The sequence below is a fragment of the Mixophyes fleayi genome, chromosome 4 (genome assembly GCF_038048845.1).
Source record: "Mixophyes fleayi isolate aMixFle1 chromosome 4, aMixFle1.hap1, whole genome shotgun sequence".
NCBI classification, from domain to species: Eukaryota; Metazoa; Chordata; class Amphibia; order Anura; family Limnodynastidae; genus Mixophyes; species Mixophyes fleayi.
The window spans coordinates 10,373,803-10,392,269 of NC_134405.1; the positions used below are offsets into that span (position 1 = coordinate 10,373,803).

General features: G+C 46.5%; 2 protein-coding genes across 3 annotated transcripts in view; both read right to left on the reverse strand.

Annotated features, from left to right (window-relative positions):
- RNF167 (ring finger protein 167) overlaps nucleotides 1-18,467 on the reverse strand; it is a 147,139-nt gene that overhangs the window by 106,996 nt on the left and 21,676 nt on the right. The window lies entirely within an intron of this gene.
- The window catches only part of NFAM1 (NFAT activating protein with ITAM motif 1), an 89,314-nt gene that overhangs the window by 65,224 nt on the left and 5,623 nt on the right, over nucleotides 1-18,467 (reverse strand). The window lies entirely within an intron of this gene.

Consider the following 18,467-nt stretch of genomic DNA (forward strand, 5'->3'; position numbering starts at 1 on the left):
TAGGAATCCGCTAGCAGTCACGATGATGAACACAGGCGAGTTGCCAGCTGGAGGCTGTAGTGCACGGAGGCAGCGGATAGGAATCAGCTCACAGTCACGATGATGAACACAGGCGAGTTGCCAGCTGGAGGCTGTAGTGCACGGAGGCAGCGGATAGGAATCAGCTCACAGTCACGATGATGAACACAGGCGAGTTGCAAGCTGGAGACTGTAGTGCACGGAGGCAGCGGCTAGGAATCAGCTCACAGACTTGATGATGAACAGGTGAGTGGATAAGGAGAGAAGGCTGTAGTGCACGGAGGCAGCGGATAGGAATCAGCAAACAGTCACTATGAAATATAATAGCGTTGAAGTGGTATAGGAGACTGTAGTGCACGGAGGCAGCGGATAGGAATCAGCAAACAGTCACAATGGAATATAATAGCGTTGAAGTGGTATAGGAGACTGTAGTGCACGGAGGCAGCGGATAGGAATCAGCAAACAGTCACAATGGAATATAATAGCGTTGAAGTGGTATAGAAGACTGTAGTGCACGGAGGCAGCGGATAGGAATCAGCTCACAGTCACGATGATACAGTTGATGGTAGAAGTGGTATGGGAACCACAGTAGTAGAAGTGGTTTGGAAACCACAGAGGTAGAAGTGGTATGGGAACCACAGTAGTAGAAGTGGTTTGGAAACCACAGGAATCAGCAGCGCTGAATACACGAGGAAACACAGGAACACCTTCAGAGACTCATGGGGAATGAGACTCCAAGATCAGGCAACGTGGTGTTGACCACAGGTGCTTAATATAGGGAGTGTTGCCTGATCTGCCAATTGAGTTAAAGGGACATACACTGAAGTATAGGAAAGGGCTGCGCATGCGCAGACCCTCAGGATGGAGGACGGCCACGGTTCCTAAATGTCCGGGAAGAGGCACTCACGGTCCGGTGAGTGACAGGGATAACCCCAGGTAGATTTTCAGGCACCTGTAAGGAGAGCCGAGTTATTCAGGAAAGGAATAACTGCAGCCAGGAGAACGCACAGGATGTCAGATTACGCCAACATGTCCAGGGCAGACCTTGAGACTCTACGCAGTGCCAAAGGCATTGATACCAGGCATTCGCCAAACAGGGCAGACATGAGAGTGGCGCTGAGAGAATGGCACCTACAGCATTGTACCCTGTTAGAGGAAACTGATGGTGGCAGTGGCCAAGGCGGCGGCCCAGTTGATAACCAGGAACAAGGTGTACCAGACCCCCAGACAGCAGCTCCCACTTCTCAACAGACTGTACCACTGTACCTGCTGAACCAGCCCCTCTGTCCTATGAGCGCAGGGCAGCCGGGGCTAAGGATCCAGCTGGCGGCCTTAGGTGACAAGGCAACGGAAGCTGAGTGGGCACTGGTCATCAAGGCATGGCACCAAGAGGGAAGGGCGACAGCCATGCAGCCCAGAGGAGAGGTGTCCCCTAGGGGATCAGGACTGTTATCTTTACCTTGCCTTAAATTTGAGGACAATGTTGGAAATAATGATGAGCATCTGCAGGTATATGAAGGACTTGCAGGCTACACTATACTCAGAGTGCAATGGGTCAAACATTTGGTGCCCACACTGCAAGAACGTGCAGTGGATGCATTCCATGGAGTGTGCGGAATGTGATATTGTAAAAAGGACACTCCTTAAATGGTACACTTTTACCCTAGAGGCCTATCTGCAAAAGTTCCATGACCTTGCTAAGAACCTCCACGCCACCCATGAGGAGTTTGCTAACATGCTAGAGGACTCTGCCAGGAAGTGGGTGAGTGGAGCAGGTGCCCAGTCCATGGAGGAGGTATTAGACTTGATGTACCAAGAACAGTTTCACCGCTGGTGCTCACTGAAGGTGAAAGAATGGGTGCTGGACAGAAAGCCTGCCACCTTGGAAGCAGTCACCCTGTTGGCGGATGAATATGTGGCTGTTAGGCCACACTGGCAGAAGCATCAGGTTAACAGCCAACCCCAATGGAGTTTCTGTTACTCAGCCCCAAAAGCAAATATCCGGGTACCTTCGCCAGCCACTGCCCCGTCCCTGGAAGTTATCAGAGACAATCGGAGCCCAGGCTGGAGAAGAAGTGCAACAGCTGCGGGAAAAATGGTCAGGAGTTGCAAGGTGTTGCCGCTATGGATGGCCTCCCATCCTATGTGATCTTGGACAACAATGTTGGAGGTGGAATTGTGACCGCATTTCTCAACTCCATTGCCCGGAGCTAAGCTGTCAAACTACAGTCGTCAGGATCTACAGCTGCACAGCCCAACCCAGAGGAACAGACCACAGCTGCTAGACAACAGCCATCACCTGCAACCACAGCTTCAGCCAGCTCAGAGGTAAAGACCACATCTGCTATTTCTTCAGGAAATAGACAGCCTTTTGCCTCTGGAAAGACTATGTCCCCTAGCTATGCAGAGGATGTTGTCTCCGGCCTATCTGATATTGTGGGGGTGCCCGGTGATTTTCCTGTCCCTAGCAGTATGCCAGCTCCAGCGGTGAGTACAGCTGACCACAGTGACCTCCCTTTGACTGACCCCAATCTGACTGACCCTAGTAACCCCAACACACTGCAGAGTGTCCTGAATTAAACAATAGTGAGGAAAGAGTTCAGGGAAGCTCAGCTCTCTAATCCCTCGCTGGAAGGAATGAGGTTCCAAGTTGGCAGTGGCCTTCCAGGGATGGATGTGGGGAGTGTGACCTGGAGCAACGGGTTGCTGTACCGTTTAACTTGGAAGGTAGATGGGGATAGACCAGTCCAGAAAGAAGTTCAACTTAGGACACTTGAGCTAATAAAACATCACTGCTTCAAGATCCTGTTTTGGCGCCTACTTAACTGCGGCAATTCCAGCGACCTACAGATTAGATCAATCTAATCCGTTATCCGGCTATTCTCAGGCTTGGACCCAGCATCCAGTACCAACACTCTGCCCACTACCTTGCAGCCTTGGCCAGTGTGATAGGCCAGGGGGGAGCCATCCACAGCAACTCTGATCTAAAGGAAGAGGTCAGGAGTACCATCCCAGGTGAACAGCAGGGGGGTAAGGGGAGTGCAATATGGGATACAGAAATGGGACGGTGGCAAGGCAAGCCCAGCCAGTCCAGAGCAGCATGGAAAGGGTGGCATAGGATGACCAATTCTTCACACAGTGTAATAAGAGTATATTATTATTATTATCTTTTATTTATAAGGTGCCACAAACGTTGCGCAGCTCCATACATGACATATACGTACTTACTTACCTCTCAGTTGAGCACAGCGTTCCCCAAACGTACTTACCTCTCAGTTGAGCACAGCGTTCCCCAAAACGTACTTACCTCTCGACTGAGCACAGCGTTCCCCAAATGTACTTACCTCTCGACTGAGCACAACGTTCCCCAAACGTACTTACCTCTCAGCTGAGCACAGCGTTCCCCAAACGTACTAACCTCTCAGTTGAGCACAACGTTCCCCAAACGTACTTACCTCTCGACTGAGCACAACGTTCCCCAAACGTACTTACCTCTCAGCTGAGCACAGCGTTCCCCAAACGTACTTACCTCTCGACTGAGCACAACGTTCCCCAAACGTACTTACCTCTCAGCTGAGCACAGCGTTCCCCAAACATACTTACCTCTCAGCTGAGCACAGCGTTCCCCAAACGTACTTACCTCTCGGCTGAGCACAGCTGTCCCTAAATGTACTTTCCTCTCAGCTGAGCACTGCATTCCCCAAACGTACTTACCATTTAAAGTAATAGCTGCATCCTGTAATACACAGAGCCCCACTCCACCCTATTTAGAGCAGAGTGTGAACATATGTACTAATAAGTCATTACATACAGAAATGGAGCGGATCTGACCTCCGCCACCTCAGAGGAGATGGATCTGCTCAGTGCGGCAATGATTAACCTCATTAATGTGTGTGCACAGACTGCTCGCCGTCTGGAGGAAGGTGCCCGTCTTTCCTCCAAATTTACTTTGATATATAGACCTCAAAGTATCCAGCCATAATAAGTGATTGACGACAATCCTGACCAATCATAGCTAAGTTGAGTTGATAGCATTTGATCACGGCCAGTAATTCTAACCACTTCTCCCTGCTATTAGTGTTTCTGATAGAACTTCCTCTAAAATCAGCCACCACAGAACACAAGTATTGCACCTAACAGGGGCATAACTAGAATTTTAGGGGTTCCATAGTAGAATTTTGAAATGATCCCCAAGGTTTCTATAGAGGGAGTCCCCCCTCCCCCCCTCCTCCTCTGCCTCCGCTCGTCCGTCCCCGCGTCCTGGTTAGAGAGTAAAGGGAATTTCAGAGTAGAATTTCATTTTGAAACCCTAGAACGCAGATGTGTCTGCATTGCATTTACATTTATTTTAAAAATTAAATATGCGCAAAAGTTTTGGCATTTCAAAAGAATCTAATTTATGAGAATAAAGCTATTTTGAATGATCATGTTCCTTTTAGCCCTACTCAGAGACAGTGTCAGAAGAACAGGCATCACATCTATTTATATGTCCTTTCTAGCAGCTTCAAGCGAAAGCTCATATCTGGCCTCTTGGTTCCTTTGCGCAGGCCCCGTGCCGGCAACACCACCTCTCACAAGTGCACCGCGGGTGAGTTTTACAAAACTGCATCGAAATTCAGGTTTTATAGTTGACGATATCAGTGACCCTGTTCACTCTGCCGTTCCAGCAATTATAGTACTATCCTGTGCCCGATACTTCATTCCTGACACAGGGTTAAATACCAGAAATTTACAGGGAGTTTCTGCAGGAGAAAGGGATTTAGATCGATTGTGAGAGGAATTAGGAAATCCCTGCGTTAATACACTTCCCTTTTCTCAATGCACAATGTTTTTTCTAATACTGAAAACGAGATATTAATCCCGTGTGACAAATTGTCGGATACAATGGGATTATTCAGAGTTTGTTTGTGTTAGAAAGGCATTTTGTTCTATTTCAACCCTCAGGCTGTTTAGCGATGAAGAAACCCTATTAAATGGCCTTGGAGAGGTATCCTAGGTGTTAGTACTCACGGCGGCCGCGGGCACTGCCGCAACTCTCTGGGCCCTGCTGGTGGCGTCCCGGCCATCTCCATGATGACTGGGGCGCCACTTCCAGTTCCTGCGTCCCTGTTGTCTAGGCAACAATCGGGACGCATCAGGCTCCTTGCCGCCGCGCCGGGCCAGCTGTCAGACAGCTGGGCGCGCGCACAGGGCAATGCCAGCAGTGCCAGAAATTTATTATACTAAGCCTGGGAGCACTTGCAGGGCTCTGCCCTGATTGGTCATCAGCACTATTTAGGGCAGTGAGGACTGAGCCTCATTGTCAGTTATAGCGTTCTGTCTCAGTACTGCTGCCTGCTTCTGTGCTGTTTTGGTGTTTAAACCTTAGATTGTTCTCCCGTGTATGACCTCTGCCCGTTCCTGGATTCTGAATATTTGCCTGTGACCCTGACCTTTTGCCGGATTCTGAACCTTTCCTTGTGACCCTGACCTTCTGCCTGTACCCGGATTCTGAACCTTTTCTTGTGACCCTAACCTTCTGCCTGCACCCAGACTCTGAACCTTTTCTTGTGACCCTGACCTTCTGCCTGTACCCGGATTCTGAACCTTTTCTTGTGACCCTGACCTTCTGCCTGCACCCGGACTCTGAACCTTTTCTTGTGACCCTGACCATCTGCCTGTACCCAGATTCTGAACCTTTTCTTGTGACCCTGACCTTCTGCCTGTACCCAGATTCTGAACCTTTTCTTGTGACCCTGACCTTCTGCCTGTACCCGGACTCAGAACCTTTGCCTGTGGTCCTTATCCAGCTAGCACCTGTCATCTGCACCTGTGCTTTGTCCACTCCGCAGATCTCTGGCCTGTCCCTACTCTGTGTATTACCTCCTGTACCTGAGTGCTGCCGTGTGAACATAAACTTGTACTACACTGAGTGTAAGTCCTGGGCGCATCCGAGTACCTGTGAGCATAACCAATCTCTACGGGAAAGGCGGCTGCTATAGTTCTACAAGTTTATGCCACACTGCTTGCCATAACACTAGGAGGATGTACCGCCTGCAGGCTCTCCTGTTCTTCATTACTGATAAACACTGCGCAGAAGTGATATGACATTGCAGAGGTAGCTGAGCGCAGGAGACAAATGGTCTGACGCACTCTCTCCTTGCACAATGAGAGAAAATACGTGAGGGATTCCCATAACAAGATGGCTGACATACAGTCACGCGTTACTGTGAGAAACAAAATGGCTGGAGTCCTGGTCCAATTAGGCGCTGCAATTTTGGCAACCCATGTTGAAGTAGTGTTAACATAAAGCCGCTCAGTATTTTTACATCGTGTTTCCCCTTGCATGGCAACACGGATTGTTCAGGTGTAGGTATCACACTTCAATGCAGAAAACTGGAAATCACAGCTATGGAGCCCGGAATATGATGAAAGTATAAAGTATGATGAAAGTATAAGGTGATTATTGAAAATGGTATAAACCAGAGAATACAGGAAATGGTACAAACCAAGTATTGCCGATACTGAACAAAGATTTTTCAGTGAAGCTAAAAACTGGTTGCAAGAAGAAATACAGCTTATTCAGGTGGAATGACTGAGTAGAGAGAAATCCGGTACAGAGATGTCAGCAGCAGCATGTAGAAGTCCCAGAGAACAGGAGAAGCAGGAGAGCACAACAATAAGAAACAGCAACATAACAACAATGACCAACGATGGGAGAGGCAGATATAAACAGGGAGCCACCATGTGCAGGTAATTAATTAGTGCAGCAGGTTAACCCCTATTAGTAAGAAGAAGCAAGGCAGAATAGCAGCACCTCTGGTGGATAAGAGATATGGACAGATAATACATTCAATGCAACAAGTCCAATATAGTCCCAGAGGCAGTAGCTGCCAGTATAAAGCAGCATGCAGATGCAATGATGCAGAAAAGGTAAAGGCAGATCCTGACAGTAGGTTTGCACCCTGTGGCTCGATTTACTCCTAGAAATGGGGAAAATGTTTGAGGGTTCGGCTGCGGGAGGTTTAAGGAAAAATGAGCGGTGGGATAGGTGGGCTCTGGACTGGTGTCTGCTTTTTACATTAGCCGCCAGACTAGCCATTTGAATCTGTATTATATGCTAGCACTCGTATTAGGAACTGTATTGTATACTAGCCACCAGATCAGCTTCTGTACTGTTCATTCAGTACATCGGCATGCTGATCGAGACTTTTGGTTTTCTTTATCAGTCATTGGTAAATCCCAGCCATAGACTCAAGACCCAGATCCCATCTAACAGGGAATAGACACTAAGAAGAGTCAGAGGCTTCTGAAGATGTGCCAAGCTCAAACACAGTAACATTTGCCATTCTCCCTCTGCATGTAAAACCAAAAATCTATATACAGACTTAGGCGTCATTCGTCTTTAGTTCACATGCTCAGTACGGGAAAAACGGATCTTACGCATAAAACTCAGACATACGTCCGACTCTACATTATTATATGGTGAATTTTAATATTGTTTGTATCTTATGTCATGGTTTTTAGTTTATTTTGTATTATTAAGAGATGAGCGAGCCCCGCCCTGCTTTGGTGTTAGTTTTTGCCTTGGATTTCACAGACAAATGAACATTTGATGACTAATGCTATAAAACACGTAGGTGTAAATTGGAGGTGTCTGCATTAGTAATTGTATCATTTGCATACATAACAGTAATTTACAGTTAATTATAGATCAGCTTTATTTATTTGCATGGTTCCCTGTTTGCACAGTCACCCAGCGTAGTGCATTATATACAATCTTTTCTCCTCTTCAGAAATATCCCAAAAACCAGCATTATACAAGCACAGTTATCATCAATCATCATCACCATTTATTTATATAGCACCAGCAAATTCCATAGCGCTTTACAATTGGGAACAAACATTAATAAAACAATACTGGGCAATACATACAGACAGAGAGGTAAGAGGGCCCTGCTCTCAAGTTTACAATCTATGGGACAATGGGACTGTGAAACACAAGGGCATGTGCTACATCATAGTGCACAATGGACCAGCTAGAATGCAAAAGTAAAAGTACTGAGTGGGCTGTGTGATCAGTCACACAGCAATGTTGGTCAGAGGGTTGTTGTTTTGTGTTAGCTGTGCAGAGGGTGGTAATAGGGCAACCTAGGGAGATTAAGATGGTAGTTGAGGAATATCATAAGCTTGCCTGAAGAGGTGGGTTTTCAGAGAACGCTTGAAGGTATGAAGACTAGAGGAAAGTCTTACTGTGCGAGGGAGGGAATTCCACAAATTGGGTGCAGCCTGAAAAAAGTCCTATAACCGAGTTATGTCAAATGACATCATTACAGTGTGTGAGCATGATAACATTTTGCCAGTGATGGACAACAGCCGGCCCGCCGTGCCTTAACTTGTGGCCCCCCGGCTCTCTCCTGCTTATTTGGAGTTTTCACCTATTACTGAGATTAAGGGTAACGTGTGGAGCTTTTGAAGGTCAGAGGGCCACTCATGCTGCCTTTAAAGTGTATTAGTTTCTCCATCACTGCGTTATGTCCCAAACACTAATTAATGCAAACATACCTCCGATTTGGGCAGGACAGTGCCAATTTGAGTGCTTTGTCCCGCCTCTTTGATCGGTGGGAAAGTTGGGGGACATTCTCTGTTCTGCTGGGTGACCAGCGCACAGGGCAATTATGGGGTTTGGAGAGGAGGAGAGAATGGCCCAGCCTAGCGTTTCAAAAGCGCCAGGTATGCCCTCAGGGGGTGTGTGGCCACGCCCACATCGAGCACGGCCACGCCCAGAGCGTGCAATGATCACACCCCCAACCTGCTGCCAGAGAGGGACCAATGTTGGGCGGTATGTGCAAGATGGAATCCAAGCATCGCTGAGATCCCCAGGATTACATAAGATAAGGGATGTACGACCAGCACACAGCGAACCATACACGTGGACCGTCAAACAGATGATGATTTATGATAGCAATAAAGACATAGGGCTTCCTGAGGCCCTTATTTAATAAAATTGACATATAAAAAATTTTTTAATAGAAGAATCGGTGAAATATTTTATGTATTTTTAAATGCATTATTTAAATAACAAAACATTTTTTTCAATCATTATCTCCATCGCCATCCTGAAATCTGTACCGTCCTCCGCGCTGTACATGGGGAAAGGCTGTGAATGTCTTTGGTGTTGGTGGGTATCTCCGGCCATAGCCTTTGATAGCTAAGGAGAAGCCCTAAGGACCATCCCAGCTTGGCAGAGCCTGGTGTTGGTTACGACACTTTCTAGGAGACCCCGCGCTGTTTGTCCACCTACATTAGCAGTAACCAGACCAGACTATGAGGAACAACTGTAGGTGCTGGGTGTAACATTTGCACCAGGAAAAAACATTTTGTGCTGCGGTGGGATATAAGTTGCACAACGAGAGTTATGAATGGGGGGGGGGGGGTTGTGGTATAGTCCTACTCTAAAATGCTGTCTGGTCCCTGTTTGCAGCTTCACCTCTTGTAGTGCCACATGGTTTGAGGCAAAATGTGCATCTATCCCTGAGTCAGCCCCTCCGTCTGCAAAACTGGATTCATCTCCTGAAGTTTGCTCCATAAATAAGGCCAGTTCTCTCGTTCAGCCACAGCTAAGTGCTGTCCAGTAGCTACGATTTACCTCACTTTACAGTCCTCCGACGTAGGAGAGAGATAGAAGGTGGATGACTGCAGTGTGTGTATATGCCGGGGCGTGTGTCTTTATAACATGCTGCGATACACAATCGGGATGGGCACGTGAACATGTGCCAAGTATGAGCACACACCCGTTCCCATCTGACACAACAGCCGTGTTCTGCACTGATACAAGATATAAATACATGCACACACAGGGCCTGATTCTCAAGGCGTCGGCAGCACTCTGAGCTTCAAGCTGCCTACGGTATTACACTCACGTCCGCCAGAATTCAGCACGACACGGTCTGCTGTGCTCTACTACAGAGGACGCTGCAGGATGCGTCCAATACCTATGTAATTTATAAATTCTCAAAAGAACGCACAAGAAAATAAAAATAAATCTTGCATTATTGTTACCCGATAATAATAAAGGCAATAATGTAAAAAATAAATAATAAATAAAACTTTTCTTCCATGAAATACATTTAGTAGAATGTTGTTAATGTCTACTGAGCATAAAAAACCTTTTTACAGTTGCTCCTGATTACTAACACATGTTATAGCATGCAAATGAGACTGTCATCACTACTGATCGGGACTTGGACTAGCCCTGTAGCTGGAGCAAGAGATACGGCGGAATAACACAGACACAGAGAGCTGGATTCAGTCGTGTATGGAGGCGGCTGCATGCGCTGGAGTTTCGCCCCTACTGTATAATTTATACTTGCCAACTCTCCCGGAATGTCAGGGAGACTCCCTGAAATAGGGGTGATCTCCCTCACTCCCTGAAGAGTCTGGCATTCTCCCTGATGCTGAGCCAGTACAAGACGTGGTTGGCTTCGCCATCTGTGGCATGATGACACAGTTCAGAAATTGTGTCCTATGTCCATGTATTGATGCCTATGGAGGTGCCCATTTTCATGAAGACCAAGATTCAATCAAAGACTGACAGGTAAGACAACATGACTTCAGTAATGGAGACAGAAATGTAAAAGACACTTCAGTCTCTAGAGATTCATTAGCTGCTTTTCTTTAAGGCATAGTTGCCAACTCTCCTGGAATGTCCGGGAGACTCCCGCATTTCTGGGAGACCTCCCGGGAGAGCAGGACAATCTCCCGGTTCTCGCCCCCGCAATAGATAAGTGGTAGGGGGCGGGGGCGTAATGACGCAAATATTGCGTCATCCTAGCTCCGTCCCGTTGTAATTGGCCAAAACTGTGACAATCAATTAGGGGACGGTGCCAAAATGATGCAATTGTCAAGCCCCACCCCCGCATGACCACCTCCACCGGGATCTCCCTGAAGCTGAAAGCTGAACAAATCATCTCATTGATATGAAAACACTGCAGCCTTTACTGTACTGGAACGCATTCTGTGTAGACGTCATGATGACTGAGTTACACGTGAATGCCCAGATCCGCCTCTCTGGCCGCGGATGTCCATAAGATCTAACGCTCCAGCCAATGTAAGTGCAAGATATGTGTAACTATAAGCACGAATGCCGAGGTATGGTGCGTGCGCAAAGTGGCAACGCAAAGTTTTATGTCTTGCAAATGGACGGCTATTTTCCCGGCTTATGGGGCTTCTCCCTAAACATCAGCATTGCCGAGCGGGAAACGATTCACTGGCTATCACTGGACAGGAAAAAAATGCTTTATTATTTGAATAAAATACTTTTTTCCAAAATGAAATATTTTAATATCTTTTTTTTTATTAACATTTTTTTATATATATTTCTGTCCCCATAAGTGGAATTGTAATTGTAAGTGAAATGCAGACTTCCATTCTCACTCCGCATGCGTGGACCGACTGGCCAGGTCAGGCCTGTGCAGACAGACCCAAGTCCGGCTTTCAAAGCGGTAAGAGCACAAGCCGGTGTCGTCAGGTAGCTGAATATCGAAAATTGCGGCAATAATAGACTGTGACAGGATGGACCGCCTATGTCACCCTGTCTGTTGTTGCTGGGTACAAGCTGGGCTTACTTTGCCACCGTTCCCTTACATTATCCCAAATGCGCCCCCTTGTTGCAGTAGGAGGGGCTTATAATCCTGCCACCACTGAGCTCCTTTATGGCGCTCAGAAACACGTTCCATCTGGGTAACTGTCACTGCTAGTGTACTCCTATGCTGGTACACTTGGCCTGGTACCCCTGACCTCTTCCTACTTATCAGGGTTGCTGTGGATGGATCCCCCCTGGCCTATCACACTGACCAGAGTGGCAGGGTAACGGCAGAGCGGTGGTACTGGAGAGCTGGTCCAACCTCAGAAACAGCTGGTGAACGGATTAGCTTTAGGGTCTAATCTGCAGGTCACAGGATTACAGTAATATTGAAGAAGTTGTCAAGCAGGGTCTTGAAGCAGAGTGATGTTTTATTTCGCTCAGGTGCCCTGACAAGGACAGTTCCACTGATTAAAGGTATCAGTGGTCAGGTCAGATGGAACATCAGAATGATACATTTCAGTGTACAGGACAGTGCTTTTTATACAGATTTGGATACAGGCTATTTTTAGAATCAAGATGTAACCTATTTACCAAAACACAGATTTACATGCATTGCAAAGCTAACAATATTTACACTTATCTGTGATATCATACAAATTCAGTGATGTCCTGCATCTTGTTTTTAGACACAGGAAATCTAGTAGCAAGGTCTTAATTAACCCTTCCTATCTTCAAAAGGCCTCACACATCAAAAGGCCTGATTAACATATGGGCCTTTCTTCAGACAGTTCAAAATACACATTCACACAAAACGTCACAAACCCCAAACAAGCCCTTTCCCCACATCACAATACACAAAAGTCTTCCATCCGAAAAGGCTTATTGTATCAGATATATACCTTAAGAAATAATACATTTCCTCTAGCAAGGCTAAACAAGAAACAAATTCCTTCCCCAGGTCTCAGAAATTAAAGATTTCCCTTACCAAAATATACACAATATCAAAAATAAGTGCATGTGCAATTATATAAATAAGCGCCCTGCGCTATTTCCTTTGCGGCAACCAGCGTGCCATGTCCGACGATTTGGCTTCTGGTCCGCAGTCTACTAGGGTTACCGGAGGTGACACGGAGGATCCAGCTCTTCCTGCCGAGACAGTCCATCCGCATTGCTGTGAGGGTTTCCTTGCTTGTGAATTATGTCAAAGTCATAAAGTGGAAGGCTTCAGCGCAACAAATGGCCATTTTCCCCTGAGGTGTTTTGTAGCCATTTTAAAGGATTATGATCAGTCACGACAGTAAAATGTCGTCCATACAAATAAGGTTGAAGTTTTTTCACTGCCCACAAAATGGCCAAACAACCCTTCTGAATTGTGGCATATCCCACCTCCAGATTTAGCAGTTTTCTACTCAAATAGGCTACAGGGTGCTCCTGCCCATCTAGCCCCACCTGGCTAAGTACTGCTCCCAGTCCATACTGTGACGCGTCAGTTTGCACAATAAAGTCCTTGTCATAGTTATGCGTCAACAGTACTGGAGCATGAACCAGGGCTTCCTTTAATGACTGAAATGCCAGCTCACAAGCGGGTGTCCAGTCAACTACTTTGGGGAGTTTATTCTTAGCGAGATCTGTCAGGGGCTTCACTACAGTACTAAAGTCTGGGAAAGAACGTCTGTAGTCCCCTGCAGTTGTTAAGAATGCCAGTACATGTAACTGGGTCATGGGCTGGGGCCAGTATATGATTGTCTCTACCTTAGCTGGTTCTGACCTAACCCTTTCTCCCCCCACACGATGATCCCGGTACTGCACCTCTGACATCCCCATCTGGCACTTTTCTGCCCTAACAGACAAACATGCCCACCATATCTACCCTAACACCAGCCCTATCTGATCCAGGTAATCTTCCCAAATCTTACTGAAATTGGAAATGTCTTCTAGGTAACCCTGAACTCTGTCCAACTAAATCTACAAAAGTGTTAATACAGGGCACAGACAGGGGACCTACTATGTCCACAGCCACTCGCTGAAAAGGTTCCCCAATTATTGGCAAGGACCTGAGGGGAGCCTGAGCACTGGGGCGCCCAAGACGCTGACACACATCACAGGACTTACAGTAGGCCATCAGACATTCCAGGCCAGAAAAAGTTCTGTGTCAGGCGCTTCAATGTTCGGTCTCTGCCCTGGTGTCCCTCCATAGGGATTTCATGGGCAACTGACATTAGTTGCGCACAAAAGCCCTGTGGTACCACCAGTTGAACTTGTTCCCAGACTGGTCTATCCCCATCTACCTTCCTAGCTACACGGTACAACATCCCTTTACGCCAGGTCACACTCCCTATCTCCATCGCTGGAAGGCTGCCTCCAGCCTGGTGCCTCATGCCTTCCAGTGAGGTTTCAGAGAGCTGCGCTGCCCTGAACTCTTCCCTGCGGCCCTCACTATCATCTAAGTCAGGATATGCTGCAGGGGGTCTATGTTGGGTGGACTAGGGTCAGTCAAAGTGGGGTCAGTCAAAGGGAGGTCACCGTGGTCAGCTGTACTCACCGCTGGAGCTGGCATACTGCTAGGGACAGGAGCATCACCGGGCACCCCCACAAGATCAGATTGGCAAGAGACAACATCCTCTGCATTGCTAGGGGACGTAGTCTTTCCAGAGGCAAGGGGCTGGCTGTTTCCTGAAGAAACAGCAGATGTGGTCTTCTAGAGTTGAGAAATGCAGTCACAATTCCACCTCCAGCATCGTTGCCCAAAATCACATCAGTTGGGAGGCCATCTATAACGGCAACATCTCACAACTCCTGGCCATCTCCCCAGTCCAGATACACTATTGCGACAGGCACTTCCTTCTCCAGACCATCTGCCAAAGTAACTTTGGCAGTGCGATCCTGCAATACTGCAGCAGGATCCATAAGATGGGGACTCACAACAGTAATTGACCCTGCAGGGGTCTGACTTGGACCGGCTGCAAATTTCTCCACTTGTTTTTGGGGAGTCTTTTGGACACACAGGTGACTCTCTCCGTTGAGTCACCTTCAGACACGCCACACTCCATTGGGCTGGCAGGGGTGGAATCAGTTTCTAATGGCTCACCTTCGCCAGTTAAGCAAGTTAGTCGGGCTCCAGGACTCGGATTAGGGGCACAAGTCTGGGGTGCTGGGGCTGTGGGACAGTCCATCCTTCAATGACCGGTTTTCCCACAGCTGTAGCACTTTCTCTCCCTCCTGGGCTCTGATGGTCTCTGATAATTTACAGGGATAAGTCGGGGCAGTGGCTGGCGAGTGGTACCCTAAGAGTTAGGTACTTGCTTTTGGGGGTGAGTAGAAGAGGGGTGTCCCCCTGATTGTACAATCCGTTGGTGCTGGCTGTGAGCCTGGTGCTTCTGCCAGTGTGGCCTCACTGCCACAAACTCCTCATGGGTGGTGTGGAGGTCCTTTGTAAAGTCCCGGAACGTCAGACGATAGGTCTCTGGGGTAATAGTGTATCGTTTAAGGAGTGCCCTTTTTACTATATCACACCCTGCACAGTCCTCTGTGGGCACCCCACGGTAGGCCTCCACTGCACGTGGGCACCAGATGCTTAACCCATTTCTTTCTGGGTACAGCGTGTAGCCTGCAGGTCCATTCAAATACCTGCAGGTGCTCATTAATATTCCCAACACAGTCCTGAAATTTAGGGTAAGGAAAAGATAACAGTCCTGATCCTCTAGGGGGCGCCTCACCCCTGGGCCTCATGGCCGGTGCCCTTCCCTCTTGGCGCCATGCCTTCATGACCTGTGCCCGCTCAGCTGCAGATGCGTTGTCCCATAGGCCGTCAGCTGGATCTTTAGCCCGGCAGCCCTGCGCTCATCATAGGATAGAGGGGCTGGTTGTGCGGGTGAAATCTGCTAGGTAGAGGTCTCTGCAGGCTGTTGATCAGGGATCTCTGCTGTCTGGACATCTGGGTACCATGCTGTCGGTGCCATTCCCTCAGCGTCTCTCTCATCTCTGCCTTATTTTGCGAATGGCTGATGTCATTGCCCTTGGCACTGCACAGAGTCTCAAGATCCGCCCTGGACACGTTGGTGTAATCAGACATCCTGTGCGTTCTCCTGGCTGCAATTATTCCACTCTGAATAACTCGGCTCTCCTGATTGGTTCACGAAAAGCAGCCTGCGGTTATCCCACCGCTCACCACCAGAAATCTGTGACAGGATGGACCTCTTATGCCACCCTGACTGTTGTTGCTGGGAACGGGCTGGGATTACTTTGCCACCTTTCCCTTTCGTTATCCCAAATGCGCCCTCTTGCCGCAGTAGGAGGGGCTTGCAATGCTGCCACCACTGAGCTCCTTTATGGCACTCAGAACCACGTTCCTTCTGGGTAACTGTCCCTGCTAGTGTGTTAATCTGCTGGTACACTTGGGCTGGTAACTCCGGACCTCTTACTATGGATCAGGGTTGCTGTGGATGGTCCCCCCTGGCCTATCACACTGACCAGAGTTGCAGGGTAGCGGCAGAGCGGTGATAATGGAGAGCTGGGTCCAACCTCAGAAACAGCCGGTGAACAGATTAGATTTAGGGTCTAATCTGTAGGTCACAGGATTACAGAAATATTGAAGAAGTTGTCAAGCAGAGTCTGGAAGCAAAGAGTGATGTTTTACTTCGCTCAGGTGCCCTGACAAGGACAGTCCCACTGATTAAAGGTATTAGTGGTCAGGTCAGATGGAACATCAGAATGATACATTTCAGTGTACAGGACAGTGCTTTTTATACAGATTTTGACACAGGCTATTTTTAGAATCAGGATGTAACCTGTTTACCAAAACATAGATTACATGCATTGCAAAGCAAACATTATTTACACTTATCTGTGATATCATACAAATTCAGTGATGTCCTGCGTCTTGTTTTTAGACACAGGAAATCTAGAAGCAAGATCTTAATTAACCCTGCCTGTCTTCAAAATGCCTTACACATCAAAAGGCCTGATTAACATATGGGCCTTTCTTCAGACAGTTCAGAAAACACATTCACACAAAACGTCACAAACCCCAAACATCCCATTTCCCCACATAACAATACACAGCAGACTTTCTAAACAAAGGCTCACTGTATCAGATATATACATCAGAATTAAGGTATTTCCTTTAGCAAGGGTAAAACAGAAAAGGCAAATTTTCTACGCGGGTCTCACAAATAATATACAGTATACAGTAGTAGAAGTATATAGAGTGTACAGTGGTAGAGGTATACAGAGTATACATAGGTAGAGGTATATAGAGCATACAGTGGTAGAAGTATATAGAGCGTACAGTGGTAGGGTTATATACAGTGTACAGTGGTAGAGGTATATACAAAATACAGAGGTAGAGGTATATACAGTGAACAGTGGTAGAGGTATAAACAGTTACAGAGGTAGAGGTATATACAGTGTACAGAGGTAGAGGTATATACAGGATACAGAGGTAGAGTTATATACAGTATACAGAGGTAGAGGTATATACAGCATACAGAGGTAGAGGTATATACAGTATACAGAGGTAGAGGTATATACAGAGGTAGAGGTATATACAGGATACAGAGGTAGAGGTATATACAGTATACAGAGGAAGAGGTATATACAGTATACAGAGGTAGAGGTATATACAGTTTACAGAGGTATACACCGTATAAAGAGGTAGAGGTATATACAGTATACAGAGGTAGAGGTATATAAGGAATACAGAGGTAGAGGTATACACAGTATACAGAGGTAGAGGTATATACAGTATACAGAGGTAGAGGTATATACAGTATACAGAGGAAGAGGTATATACAGTATACAAAGGTATACACAGTATACAGAGGTAGAGATATATACAGTATACAGAGGAAGAGGTATATACCGTATACAGAGGTATACACAGCATACAGAGGTAGAGGTATATACAGTATACAGAGGTAGGGGTATATACAGCATACAGAGGTAGAGGTATATACAGTATACAGAGGTAGAGGTATATACAGTATACAGAGGAAGAGGTATATACAGTATACATAGGTATATACAGTATACAGAGGTATACACAGTATACAGAGGTAGAGATATATACAGTATACAGAGGAAGAGGTATATACCGTATACAGAGTTATACACAGTATACAGAGGTAGAGGTATATACAGTATACATAGGTATATACAGTATACAGAGGTATACACAGTATACAGAGGTAGAGATATATACAGTTTACAGAGGAAGAGGTATATACCGTATACAGAGGTATACACAGTATACAGAGGAAGAGGTATATACAGTATACAGAGGAAGAGGTATATACCGTATACAGAGGTATACACAGTATACAGAGGTAGAGGTATATACAGTATACAGAGGTAGAAGTATATACAGTATACAGAGGTATACAAAGTATAAAGAGGTAGAGGTATATACAGTATACAGAGGAAGAGGTATATGCAGCATACAGAGGTGGAGGTATATACAGTATACAGAGGAAGAGGTATATACAGTATACAGAGGTAGAGGTATATACAGTAAAGAGAGGTAGAGGTATATACAGTATATGGAGGTATATACAGTATACAGAGGTAGAGGTATATGCAGTATATAGAGATATATACAGTATACAGAGATAGAGGTATGTACAGTATACAGAGGTAGAGGTACATACAGTATATAGAGGTATATGCAGCATACAGAGGTGGAGGTATATACAGTATACAGAGGGTGAAGGTATATACAGTATACAGAGGTAGAGGTATATACAGGATATAGAGGTATATACAGTATACAGAGGTAGAGGTATATGCAGTATATAGAGGTATATACAGTATACAGAGGTAGAGGTATAAACAGTATACAGAGGTATAGCTATATACAGTATATAGAGGTATATACAGAGGTAGAGGT